We start from the raw sequence: 14,899 nt of genomic DNA on the forward strand, positions 1-14,899 counted from the left end.
GCATGAATAAAGAAAATAGACAGTCACACCAAAGAACACAAGATGTAAGGTGGAAACCCAATGCGGGAGAAAACCACCTGCTGCAATATGTCTCTATCTTCTTTTAAGAAATTCTTTTTACAATGATTTTGTACTGGTGCAGTCCTTTACCAGCACGCAGGCTGCAACCTGCAGAGAGCTACAACTCTCTCTCGTTTTCCAGTCTCTCCTGGAAGGGAGCTACAACCCCCTACTTCTTTTCATGAAGAATCAAATGATCAACAAGTATACAACAGATACAGTCCACTACAGATATCAGATCAGTAATTACAGAAATAACCCAGAACACCTTATGAACAGAAATATACAGTCAACAGATCATCTTCAGACAGGGACGCATATTTTCTTTCTGTGACCTGCGACTGGACGCAGTCTACCTTCCACTGTTCTGCGTGCCGACGCACTGTTCCTCTATGCTTTTCTGCGACCGGCGCACCCAGAAACACTATCGCGCCGCGTCTTTTGCTTCAGAGACGCACCCAATAACACAGTCGCGCCGCGTCCTTTGCCTCAGAGACGCACCTGAGCCTTTACTGTACTGCGTCCCGGCGCACTTTCCCTTCACTGAACCTGCGTCCCTTCAGATATAAAAGATATGAGGACTTCAGAACCAACCCAAACACTCAGATCCACAGATCTGATCATGCGCCATAGAGATCACAGTCCATTAGAAGATTCGCCTTCATAGATCTGGACTAGATCTCACCAAAAGATATTCAACCAAGATGATCCTAATCCAAATGAACTCCTTTGCTTTATATAGGCAAGCTTCTCCCCAAAACATGGAACAAAACCACGAGCCGACACCATAGAAACACAAAACCGTCGGCTAGATACCACACAAGAAACCCCCACGTGCTTTTCTCTGCCTTGAAATGTGTGCACTGGGCGGACGCACCTCCTGAACGGCTGGCCTGCGTCCCTGGACGCGGGTTCTGTATGGTATACCTGCGGGGACGCACTTGCTGAACATATTTCCTGCGTCCTTCTTGATTTATCACCTGAATGGGTTTGCCATCAAGGATAACACCTGAATCATAATGCCAACAAATTGAAGGGAGAAGCATGGGATTGATCCTTCTCAATTTCTGCTTGAATGGCTTTTGATTAGGCTTGAGAGGGATGGTATGTTTGACAACAGAGGTGTCATAGGATTTTAAATCCTCATAACGCCATGCAAAGACATCTTGAAACTCTTTGAAGAGGTCAATGTATTTAGGTTTTTGATTAGGAGGTAAGGATGAAGACAATTTTTTTTATTTTGGGCTTCTCAATAGTTCCAATGTTGCATTCCTCAATGGCAGCACTAAGGGGCTGCATTTTTGGTTTTCTAGGGATATCATTTGAGTCAAAGATGTCATCTAATGGAGTTAGGCCTGTTGGAAGAAAATTGTCTTTCAGCTCTATGATCTCAGCCTCTGTAGCAGCTATTTCTTCATAACTGGTTTGTTGAATTTCTTGTATGTTGTTTTTGTTAAAAATTGTTGGATGTAGGATTTGGTGAGCTGTCTTGGGTGATATTGGCTTGTTATTCTGTTCACTCTGTATTTGTGATTGACTTGCTCCCTCAGTGTCAATGTTTAATCCTGCAAATTCTTGTTGCAAGGTCAAGAAATTATTTATTTGTGTATCATCTTCAAATACTTGCCAATCTTTAACATTGTTTGGGACAGAAGGTCTGTGTTTTACCTCAGCTGTAAAGCAATGGCTAGGTTCAAAGGGTAGTTTACAGGTGCTTGCAAATGTGGCCAAACTATGGGCATGCAGGTTATGGGTTCTAGGAATTTTGGTAATTTGAAATTCAGTGAAGGACTTTAGTAGTTCAGCAGCAGCAGATCTATAAGATCTCAGTCTTTTGTCATTGGTGACAAAATTACCCTTTACTTGTTGGACAACTAGGTCTGAATCTCCTAGTATTGAAACCTTTGTGGCTTGTAAGAATTTTACTAGTTTAAGGCCTAGTAAAAGAGCTTCATATTCTGCCATGTTATTAGTGCATCTGAAATTTAGCCTATAGGCTCGGCCTTCTGCATGACTGTTTTGTTTATTATGTATCCAAACTCCAGCTCCTGCCCCTAATTTGTTGACTGACCCATCAAATTCAAGGAACCATAGGACTTCTTGTTCTAGGGGAGACTTAATAACTTCTCTGTGATCTGGGATTGTGAGTTGAAGTTCTGGTTTTTCATTTAGTTTGTCTTTTAGGACAGTCTCATCACTTGATTGGATCAGCTTTATTTCTAGAGCAGCAGCTTGTTCATTAATGTCCTGATCTTGTTTGAGTGTCTTGGTTTCATCATCATTTGTAAGACTTGAATTATCATTGAAGAGAATATATGAATCTATATCAGAATGGACAGCATATATGGGAAAGTTTTGAGGTTTTTCTTCACTACTGACCATGTATTTCATAAGTGACTCTCTATATAACCTCTTGGGTTGACCAAAGACTGAGATGGTTGCATACGACATGTCTAATTGTAGGGAACCTTGGAGTTTAGCCCCCCATGATCTTGATAACAGCATCCCATATTTGGGTGGGATATCAGCGACTACAACATCCATCAGAATTGTTTTATTTGGGTACTGAACTAGGGACACACATAAGTCTTTTATTAAGCCTAAACACTTAACTTGGCTGGAGTCAAATGAGAATAGGTCCTTATATGGTCTTGTAATATCTAGATTCAATCTTTCCATGACTGATTTAGGCATCAAGTTGTGAGAGGCACCTGAGTCGAACATTGCATTATGTAGTATCTTATCATGAACATGCAGGCTGACATAGAAAGGTAAGATCCCTGTAACTGCTGTCTTTCCATCAACCTCTGGACCGAAAAGCAATTCTGGGGTGTCATCCAACACATTGAAATTATCTTTATTACGATTAAGTTGAAGGGACTTCTTGATTTGTTGTCTATAAATGTCATGCTTGGCTAGTTCTGAAAGAGGAATAGCTACCTTCAATTTTCCAATTTCAGCTTCTAAGTCAAAAGGTCTTTCAGATGGGATCTTGGTGTTGTGGGTGACAGCCTTTTCCTTGTTCACTAAGTCTTCTTCTTGTTTCTTTTCTTGATCTTGAGGCTTGTCCTTCTTACTCATCTCTTGAGGAGTATTACTTGGATTAGGGTGCAAGGGTGATGCAGCCCTGGGCTGTTGTTTTGAAGGTAATGGTTCAGTGACTTCTTGAACGGTTATTTCATTTGTAACTGAATCAGTTGTGTCATTTGGCTCTGTGACTATGGCTCTTTTGGGCTGTTGGCTATCCTTTGTTTTTTCAGGCTGTGTTACATTTATAGTTCTGCTTCTTAGCTTGTATTGCTTATGAACTTCATAAACAGCTGTGTCATATCCTTGTTTAAAGTCAAATGACTCACCTGACCTGGTTTGGAATTTCTGAATGTCATCATCCTTATGATCCTCTTGACTCAGAAAAACTTGCTGCTCGTCATTCAGGCCCATCAGGTTAATGTGGGTGTCATCTGTTTGCTCATTTGAAGTGGATGCCTCAGTATAGTTTTCCTGGAAAGGAGGCCTTATGTCTGGATCAGAACCGGTTTTGCCAACGTTTGGGCTTTGATTTCTCCTAAAATTGGGATTCCTGATAGGGTTATTTTGTGGTGCTTCCCATGATGACTTTCTCTCAACTGATTCTACTCTATCCCCCAATCTCTTCATACCAGTGAGTATTGCATCCAGTTTTTGATCAAAGGCTGAGGGTTCTTCTTTGAAGGTGGTTCTCTTTTCCAATCTTTCCCTGTTTCTATTGGCAATCAGGTTAGCTTCTACTGTGACAGCAACCTTTTGGGCATCTTCAAGGGTTTCAGGGGCTCTTTCCTTCAGCTGATATGCCATATCAGGGTCAAAACCATCAGGAAATTTGTACAAGGCTAAATCAGGAGGAGGTCTTAAATTCTGTGGTATTGCGTTATATACATTATTGAATCTTGCACAATATTCCAAAACGGTCTCTTGAGGACCTCGTTTGATTGTATCATATTCACCAAGTATGTGCAGGGGATCTTTCTTTTTCTCCCATCTATTAGTAAAGGCTTGATAAAGCTCATCAGGAGTTGTAATGGTATTTACAGCCAGTGATCTAAACCAAGTTCTTACATCCCCTGTCAGGCTCTGAACAAAGATTCTCATTCTCACACTGTCATCATCTATTTCATAGTTCTCAAAATGGTCTTGCATCCTTCTGGCATGCTGAATTGCTGTGAAAGGGCCAGTGGAGTCAAAATATGAGATCTTGGATTGATAGTCCTGAGGTAGAGCTGCAACATTAGCAGGCAACTGCAGGGGTGCATATCTATTAGCCATATTTGCAAGATTTATAGGGTTGACAGGGATAACATGAATGACTGGTACAACAGGGGTAGTGGGAACGGTAGAAACTAGAGAGTTGGTCAAGGGAATATGTGCAGTGGATGGAGGTGTGAAAGGAGGGCTTTGAGATGTGGATGGTGAACTGGGGGAATCAAGGGTAGACCGAAATAGAACCTTGATTGGAGTTGGAACAGGGTTTGGATAAGCTGTCTTAGGACTTGAATCAGCAAGAGTTTCCTATCCCTGCTGCTTCCTAATGATCTTAGGGATTGTATTAGGATTTTCAAAAACAGTTGGAGGATTTGGGTCAGGATTTGACCTTGTATATCGTGGATTCTTCTTGGGAGCCAGCTTCTGAACTTGTTTTTGAGTATGTTTTTTGGAATGTTTTTGTGTCTACAAGGGCCAGACAAGATCTTGGAGTGACTGAGTGTATCTTAAAGCTAGCATGAAAATTGACTGAAGCAGCTTAAAGAAATATACAGAAATTAGAAAATCCTGAGGAAATCCCCAGCGGAGTCGCCAATTATGTTAACACCCAGGTTGTTCCCTTTGACTCCCAAGGGAATACGGCCGGGGTAACCACTAACCAATCTTTGGATTGCAGTTTCTAGCCAAACTGTAATCAGAGAGGGCTCTCTCTTTAAGGTTTGTCTCTGTTTTGTGAAGATTTTAGGCTAGTTATGAGTTCAGGGTTTGGTTTTATGTTTTGGTTGAAGGATGTCTTCTGTAGCTAAGGTGGAAATCTTCAGATAGTTCTAGTCCATTGGGCAATGGAGTCTGTGGCTACAAGTTGTCTAAGGGATTGAGTTGAGTTGCTGAAACTGCAGGGCCATTCAAATACATCATGAAACAAAATTTAAATTGTGATTATGAACTGTGATTAAATAGTGAAAATCAATTAAGAATTTTCCACTAAGCTGAGGGTGTAGGAAAGAGATATTTTGCACAGGAGCAAACTTGAATTCCTGAAACAACAATCACTGTGAAAGATATAGTTTGGAGGCGCAGCAATTAAGAATTACACCTTATGACTATAACTGAAGAAAAACATTTATAACAGCATAGATTGAGCTCAGGGTATTCTGTGAATAAATCCTAGAACTATTCTTTTTCTTTGCCATTAACTATGAAACACAGGAACATGGATGAGCTATGAAAAGATAACAAAACACATAACGAAGAGATTTTAAGGAGAACTTATTGTGCCATGAAGTACACAGGAATCCTGTAACTTTCAGCAAAACACCAGAATGCCTCAGATAACACGGAGCTTTGGAAATTCCATCACTTTTGTATTAATACTCTGGAAATTTACAGCATAAGAAACTCTAGAAGACAAATCAACAACAACCCCTGCAAACTTATGCGAGGGGGGGTATATATACAAACGGTCATACAAAATATCTGAGGCGTTGAGTCATCTGAGAAATAAATATGTTCACCAACTTGTACAGAACAACAGATAAGAAGTTATTACAGCTTTGAATACAACATAAATGCTCTTCAATTCTGTCAGAAGACTTCTTGACCTTTGGAGGCCACTGAGTCGGTTGAATGTTCTGTTATAAATGCTGGATGACGTGTCTTTGTGGCTCTGTCCTCCTGTATCTTTTCGGCCCTGTCACCTGTGACTGTCAGTGCTGCTTTAGTGGCCGAATAGTTTTGCTGAGTTGGCTCAGCCCATTCTTCTCCATGCATGCTGATTTTATCAAAAATTTTCTGTGCATGATAATTTATATAAAAAAGAAAAACTTGAATACAGGCTCTGGTTTACAGTATTGTTTGTATCATTTTGGTCCAGAATTCCTGTGTGGGCAATTGATGTCTCAGGATTGCCTCTAGAGTCTCATCTGCCTCTGTGTATTTGTAGAAATTTGGAGGCACTTCAAACAAATGTTGGATCTCATTCATAATGAAAAATAAATTCTCAACCCTGTTGTAGAGACTCTGCCCTGATGCTGGCCCTGATTCTTCTGAAGTGCTGGGTCTTTCTGTAATCTGATTTGTAGCAAATGTGTTGACCCTTTTGGCATAATGTTCATGAGAAAGTAGTCTTCCTGCGCTGTTCAGTAAGCTAGGAAGACCTCTGTTTTGCAATGCCACAAATTTGTCCGTGAACTTATTAACCTCTGTCTGCATGTCCTGGCTTCTTCTTTCCAGTGTTTGCACCAGGTTTCTTAGTGTGAGGACCCTCTTTATCAGCTGGATGGTTTCAGTTCTACTGGAGATTCCCATTTCTGCCAGCTGAGCACTTGTTCTGTTATTAAGCACATTAATCATTCTATTGGCAACCTCAGACATATTGCCTAGAGATGCCCTTGATCTCTGGATTTCTCTGTGTGCTTTTCCTATGAGCTCTATTTGCTCATGAATGGTCTCAATGTATTGCCATTGATCAGTGATTGATTGGCCAATGTTGGCCCATAAAACTGTCTTAAGCTCAGCTGTCACTTTGTCAAGTGTGAGCTCCTTCTCCAGCTCCTTTATCTTATCCTTAAGGGCCTTTATTTCCCTTCCTTTTTCTGCTACAGTCTGCTTGGATTTATCATATCTTTCATTGAGCTTGGCTAGACTCTCCCTGGCCTCATTTAGCTCTGCCATTTGGGCTTCCAGGGCTTGGATTTCATTCTTGAGCTTCTGCATATCCAGGCTTGGAGCCTGCTCTGTTGTTGGTGCAGTTGCTGATGTAGATGGTGCTGTCTGTTCAGTAGGAGGAGCCGTAGTCTGAGGAGGTTCCTCCAGGTTAATTATTTCTGGAGGAGGCTGAGATGTCTGTCCTCCTTCTTTTTGTTGTAATGCTGCCTGCAGTGCAGCCTGTGCAGCCTCTGATTCTCCCAATTTCTCTTGTGTTTGGATCAGCTGTTTGTATAGGGACACTAGCATAGTTGATGCATCTTGGTCATGTCTCAGCTGGGCAACTTCTCCAGTTTGTGGGTGAATGGTTGCTGGGACTTTTACCATTTTCCTTAGTGCTTCCAAATCTGCATCCCTTAACTTCAATAATGCTTGTACAGCCTTGATGTCCTTGGGATCATGCCCAAGTTCTATGATTATCTCCTCTAAGGCTTTGATTCTGTTGTCCTTTGCTTAAGAGGATGCTCTCTCCAACTCAAGTTGGGCAGCTGTATTATTTAGGCTATTTTCTAGCCTGTAGTTCTCCAATGTCTTATCTGCCAAGGAGGCATACACCATCTCACCCGTTTGCTTATGTAATTCGATTTTATCCATTGGGTGGATGTCCTTGGCAAGGACCTCAAGGTTGGTCCTTATGTAATCTGCAGCTGACTGCGGCTGCAACACGGCTGGCATAAAGTGGCTCATGATCATCTTGCCCTCCTGGACATCATATGCAGACATTAGTCTTTGCTGGTTAGTGGGAGCCATTTTCAACAAATGATTATATAGTTGTACTCTTATGGGCTCATTCCTCTTCTTTATATCAATGAACTGTTGCTTGATGCCCACCTCAGCTCCTCTTTGCTGGCTTGAGGAGCTGACTTCTCCTCCCACTGTCCTCTCTTGTTCCTGCTGGAAGGAACTTGCAGATGCCTCCATGCTAGGTGGGCCCATGCCCAAAGATTGCCCTATTGGCATTTCTTCCTCAGAAAGAGGATTCATTCTGTGTCTTTTCTCCCCATGAGTTGTTGATGTTGTGAGGGGAGTCTCTCTGTCCCTCTTTCTACTTATGTCTTCTTTTTGTGGGGTTTGGAGGACTGAGGCCTCCACTGTTGTCTCCTACCTAGGAGGCAGGGTGTCCTGAGCTTGCTGCCCGGTGGATTTCGGGGCCTGTGATGTTTGCTCTTGTTGCACTGGCTGTTCTTCTTCTTGGTTCCCCCCTTGTTGCTGTTGTACCTGTTGCTGTTGCTGTACTTCCTGCTACTGTACCTGTTCATGGGGTGGCTGCTCTGCCTCCATCTCTTTCTCTTTGCCTTTGCTAGAGGTTTGATCAGTAGCTTTGGCTGCTTGCTGATGTGCTGTGGAGGATGAGGTAGCTGCTCCCACTTGAGTGCCTGTAAGAGCAAATACTTGTGCACAAAGCTCTAAGTCAGCCATCTTTTGGAGATTTTTAACTGCTCTTTGATTTAATTCTTCTTGTGTGACAGCTTCCTCTAAGGTGCCTCTCCTCCACTTTATTTGATTTGCATATTTTTCTATATGAGGCAACCTTACGTGGTCATAACTGGCCAGCTTATACTTGACCCTTCTTAAAGTTATGAAGTGATTGGGGTCATAAGGTTTCCAAAGGAAACTGGTCTGTAGGCCAAGGGATTCTAGCATTCTGTCTGCTTCTTGCCAACCTTCCTCCCTTTTGTTGTAAATGAAGTGGCCTAATTGGTTTCTTACTTTGAGCTGTGTTTTCTTGCCTTTGCCTGAAAAATGTAGCACATCAGCATTCCCAAACTGCCTGAAGTATTCAAGGGCAAACAGTCTCATGGGCACATATTTGGGCAATCTGTATGGGGGCAACTCACACCCATATATTCTAATGACTGTGTGGTGTTGGTAATAGTACCAATCCCCAATGCTGTATACCTTGGACAGCTGAAGAATCCTCTGCATCTCATCAGTTAGTCTAGGAGGAGGTGAGCTCATAAGCAGAGACATGGCTGGGTGGATGAAGAGGTCTATAAACTCACAATAAGTATATGGAGAACAAGATCTGCAGTGGAAGGCAGAGGACCAATAAACCACTGACCTTGGATTTCCTTGTGCATCCACTCTCTTCATAGCAAAGTGAAACTTCTCATGTTGATAATACAAAATTAAGTGGTAGATGTAAGAGGTGTATCTGAACACCCTTTCTCTTGCCAAGTTCATTAATTGCTCATGTATTTTGTCAGATATGTAGGTGGCATAGTCATAGCAGATTGGAGACTTGCCAGGGGAAAACATGAGCATCATCACTAGCACAGTTTCATCAACAAATTCAATTGAATTATAGCCCAGAATGGGACTGATCATGTCTACAAGGTCCCTGCCCAATTGGTTGAGGTAAACATGAGAAATGGGAGGGTACTTCACAGTGTCAGAGTCAATGTACAATTGATTTAGTTTGGTGACCTGAGCATCTGTCAATTTAGCTCCTTGCTTTATCAGATCAGCCAGTGATAAAGGAACTAATTTCTTCTCAGTTTTGAAGTGCAACATCTCTCTGATGGCTTCAGGGGTGACATAGAAAACAACTGAGCCTGAAGGGTCAATCACAGCCCTCTGAGTGGCATCGTAGCATTTAGCACATAGGTGAATTAGGTCAGGAAACTGCTTGACCTGAGGGAGCTTGAAGAGAGGGAGGAAAGAATCCCAAATGCCCAATACATCTGTTCCAGTCTCGTGTTTAATCTTTAATTCATTTAACAAGTGGATGTGGTACTTGATGTGCATTAGCATTTCTTCTGATATCTGATAATCCAGGTCTGCTAATGGTTGCCATTCCAATTCTCTCTGGGGGGAATTTAATGGAGCAATGTTCAAGGCTACAGGAGCTACTGGTGCATCCATGGTTACTTCAGGCTTCTGTTTGTATGCACTGGTGTTACTATGCAGAGCAACACAGAGGAGTATTTTTGCAATATAGAGGTGAATTGCAAGGAAGAGAGGGTAAATTGTAACAGCGGCAATTGGAATACTGCACAGAGGACTACTAGAGCAAATGCTCGGCCTTAAAATTCTCTTCAAGGTGAATTGGTGCGGCTTGGGTTCTTAGTTCACGAATGCGCGAACTTAACTGTATGTTTTGTGAGAATTTGGCTAAACAAGGCTCTGCAGGTGAATTTAGACTTTACAATTGAAAATGGAGGTTAGCCACAGGGGATTTGCCGGTAAATTATAAGCTTTCCCACTCTTTTAACTTTGTTTCAGAGAATTATGGACACAACCGAGCGCAGGGGAGGTAAATTTGATAAATACCTGGTGAATTGCTTGGCAAAGTTTGCAAATGCAGGCGGGATGGAAGCATCGGCGGTCTCCTGGTTGATTTCAACTAGTCGACGATGGATTTGGACGTAAAATGCATGCAGGGGGAGTAACAGTCCTTTTCGCAAAAGTAACGAAAAACATGAATTTTGGCCAAAATATAGACTTTTGGGTTATTTGGCGCCTTTTTTGGATGACGTCAGCATGACGTCATCAGGTGGGGTCAAGGTCGGATGACGTCAGCATGACGTCATCAGGGACGTGGCGCCTTGTGAGCGGTCCACGGGGATGGTGAGGTGGCGGGCAGGTCAGAGCAGTGGCGGACGGGGGCGCTGACGCGGCGGTGATGTAGCAGTGACGCGGTAATGACGTGGTAGTGACGTTGGCCAGGCGGGTTCACAGAAACCGGAAACGGTAAGCGGTTTAATATCGCACCGCTCTCTATACGGAAGCGGAATTGTCAGAGGGTGCTCCGATACGATTTGGGGGTGACGCGTGGCAGAGGCCTGACGTCACCCTCTGACAAATTTTGGAAGGTAACTTTCGGACGTCAGGCCTGGTCCGAAATGTATGAGAGCTGTCCGATGAAAAGGGCAGGATCCGATGATCGACGGATCGTTAATGTGCCAGGTCAATACGGAAGGGGGCAGGAATAAAATAATATTTTTCTTTGGAGGATGCGCCCGGCGGGGACTTTAGGACTTTCGGCGATTTGTATGGTTTTCAATGTTTTTTTTAATGCAAATGCGCTTTTGCGCCAAACTTTGGATAAAGCCGAAATGTGGGTTTTTTTATGTATTTTTGCAAATGAGCGGGTTAGGGGTGAAAATGGGTTTGTTTACAAGGTTCTTTAGCAAATGAAGGGGTTAATGGTTTAGATAACTTTTGAAGGGGGAAAAGGGGTAGGGTTTGGGTTTTTAAACTGACCAGATGCCAATTTAATCCCTGACTGTGAACATATGGCTATAATGCCAGGGGGGAAGGGATATTTATAGAATGCTTGGGGTTTATACACCATAGTGTTTATAATAATAGGGAAAGGGTAACATAGGGGATTTAGATAATAAGAAGTTAGGGGTTAATATGAATGGAAGAGGTGAATGAGGAGTGATATCACTAAGTTTATATATAAAACAACTTAGCTTAGGGAGTAGATCAAAATAAAAAGAATTTTAGACAAGAAATGTTGCTTTTAAAGGAATAAGAACCAACATAAAACCTTAAATTTTTTCATGAACACAACTGATGAAGGGATGTTAGTAATGAATGTGAAAGGGGAGAAAAGGGAGTTAGTCATGCTCCTTTGCCTTGCTGCAACATGATGGAGAAGAGAAACTTCTCTATCCACTGATGTCCCTTTATGCTAGACCAGCAAATTCATTTGAAATGATTGACATTTCTGCAACCCCATCTACCTACCCATCTACTTGTCTAGCATTTTTTGTTTCTTCATGGAGGGTACACTTAGACTTGCAGACCCTTATGTGCCTTTTCTTTTCTTTTGGCTTTTTCTTTTGACTTTCTATCTAAGGCTACCCTTATTGCTTCCAAGGTTCCAGATTAAGCAGTTGGAAACCTTACTTTCTCTACCTAGCTACTGGTCTGCCAAGATTAAACAGTTTGGATAGACTTCTTTCTCTATTCTACAACAGAAAATTGAAACATGGCATGATCCAGATTAGGCTGTTGGACCACCCATCAAAATTGAGAGAACCTCAAGCTTATGTACACACCTTGTCTTCTCATGGAAATATGGGATCTTTGAATCACCAAAGCAGAGCATATTTGGAACTTTCTTTGCCAATCATGAAATATGAAACCTATTGGTATAGGTAGCTAACAAGGTGAAGTAGTGGAGGCTACTATTTATAGGAAACTTGTGGGTTCACTTAAGTATTTGGTGAACACATTACCAAACATATGTTTTGCAGTTAACTAGCTTAATCAAGCAATGGTTAAGACAACCAAACTCTATTGGAAGGCAACTAAACATGTGTTGAGATACCTCAGAGGCACCACTCAGTTTGGTCTTTGGTACAGATAGACAGAGGAAGTGAAGATACAAGTCTTCACAAATGTAGATTTGGCAGGGATTCCATCCGATAGGAAGAGCACATCAGCGGGAATCTTCAGTATTGGGTTTGATCTAGGTGGAGATTGGTGGTCACTCGCCTATTCCACTTGGACCCCCACTATTCTTTCTTTTCAGTTTCCTTAATTGTAGCACAAATTACTATTGTTAGCAATTTTTTAGGTATTAAACTTCTTGAGCCACTTTGGGGGACTAAAAGACGTTTTTAGGGAAAACAGAGAGATTGGAAAAGTCCCAAACTAGTTAATTAATTTGTTTTTAGCCTCCTCTTAGAGATCTTTGAAATGAGTTATTATGATAGCGAAACGAAGATCGTATGCCAAAGTTACGACCACGGGAAGTTGATGTACCAATTTACCCAAACAGGGCCCACAGTATTGGCGCTTCATCCCTTAGGAGATGAAGCGCCAAAATTGTGGGCCTCGTTTAGGTAAATTGGTACATCAACTTCCCGGGGTTGTAAATTTGGCATGCGATCTCCATTTGGTTATTATAATACCTCGTTTCGAAGATCTCAAAGAATAGGCCAAAAAAAAATTAATAATTCGAGTTGAGATTTTTCTAGTGTCTCTATTGTCCCTAAAAACGTATTTTAGTCCCTCAAAAAGGCTCCAGAAATTTAGGACCAGAAAAAATTCCAAAAATAGTAAATTGTGCTACAATTAAGGAAACTTAAAAGAAACAATGGTGAGGGTCCAAGTGGAATAGGTGGGTGGCCACTAATATCCACCTAGATCAAGGTCAGCAACAATTTCTTGGTACAGTAAGAAGTAAAGATTAGTTGCACTCAATTTGGCAAAAGCAGAGTACATGGCTGCTAGTCAAGCAACTTATGAAGTTATTTGGATGAGGAAGATCCTTGTTGGATTATTTGGTCAGCAAATGGATCCTATAGTGCTTTACTGTGACAATTAGAGTTGTATCAAACTCTCTGAGAATCCATTTTTTGATGATCGGTCCAAGCATATCAAAATATGGTATTACCATCTACGAGATTGTGTGCAGAGGAGAATCATGTTGCTAGAGTACATTCTTACAGAGGAATAAGATGTAGACATTTTGACTAAGGCATCGTCAAAAGGCAAATTTGAGTTCCATATAGGCGGGATTGGGGTATATGATAATCCTTTTCTTGTTAAGAGGGAGTGTTGAAAATGCCACAAGAAAATCCTAATTTAATTTTGTCCTTGAATTAAATTAGGAATAAATTTGTAATTCCACATCACAAGACAACTTGTACGAGTTAACTAAGCTGATTTGACTTAGTTGACTCATTTAATTCGTTGAGGGTCTAACTTGAGTCATGTAGAGTGTCTCCTACATTATAGGAGCCCTAGTTGAGTTTATTTTAGGTTGTAATTAATTAATTCAGTTTAACTAAGTTAGGGTCAGTTAAACTAGTTCCAACTGATGGAGGAACTAGTAGGAGGTCAGAGAGTGGGGTGATGCTTCATGTGTTTAACCAGTTAACTAATGGTTCACTCATAAATAACTCGTGCATGTCAGATCTGAGAGTTACCTAGTTGAGACTGGAGTTCAAGGGCAGTGTACTATCAGTTGTATAATCATCTCAAATGTACAGGTGGTGTATGCAGTCAGAGGAAGGCCTATAAGGATTGCGCAATTCATATCGAGGAATTTCCCTAATTAATAGGGGGCTAATTCCCAAGGAAACAACCCAAAGAAATAGGGATTTAGGCAAGCCAAAATTTGGTTAAGTATTGGCCTAGGCTTGTCTAGGAAACAATGAGACAGATAGAGATAGTGCAGAGGTTGCTCGGGCTTAAGCAAAACATTGTAATCTTCTCATATTTTTTTACTAATGCAATATAAAGATAGCAGGTGTTTTTAGTTGTGGTTTTCCCTAGGAAATCGTTGTGTAATGTGTTATTGAATTCTTTCTCTTGTATCCTTCGTGATTTCTTGATCGATTAATTTTTTTCGCTGATGAGTAGAGTAGATTCAAGTCTTTTGTTTTATAAAATTACATAAGCAATTTGAATCTACAAGGAATTTCTACAAGGATGGTTGCAAAGTTGAATGGGTAGTTAGTACTTATGGACTATTTATTAAATATGTTTGTAAAAATTGTGAAGTCCAAGGCAAAAAAAAATGAATACACTTGGGAATTTATAAGTTTTACTTTAGATCTTATCAAAGTGATGAACGTGGTGAGGCTATTGCTAGATACACAAATGACCTTTGATAAGTTAATATGGATGAGATGACATGCTTATATTTTGGTTTGTTTTTGAGGTATATCAACTTTCCTTAATGGCTTAAGAAATATCGTCAAGAAAACAATAAAGTTCCTGAGAAGGAGGAATGAGAAGTAGTGGAAATATAGTGTCTAACCTAGAATAAACAAGTGGATGTAATCAAAAGTGACACACATTAAAGTTGTGACTCAAAACTCTTCAAAAGAAGCTATAAAGTCCCTAGAAGATTAATATCTCTTAAAAGAAGAGGAAGACATTTCAATAAAACATATTTCAAGTGTGGAGCACAAGGAAACCTACCTTC

This window comes from Pinus tabuliformis, chromosome 6 (genome assembly GCF_031772625.1).
Source record: "Pinus tabuliformis cultivar Carrire ecotype Pingquan chromosome 6, CPIR1, whole genome shotgun sequence".
Taxonomy (NCBI): Eukaryota; Viridiplantae; Streptophyta; class Pinopsida; order Pinales; family Pinaceae; genus Pinus; species Pinus tabuliformis.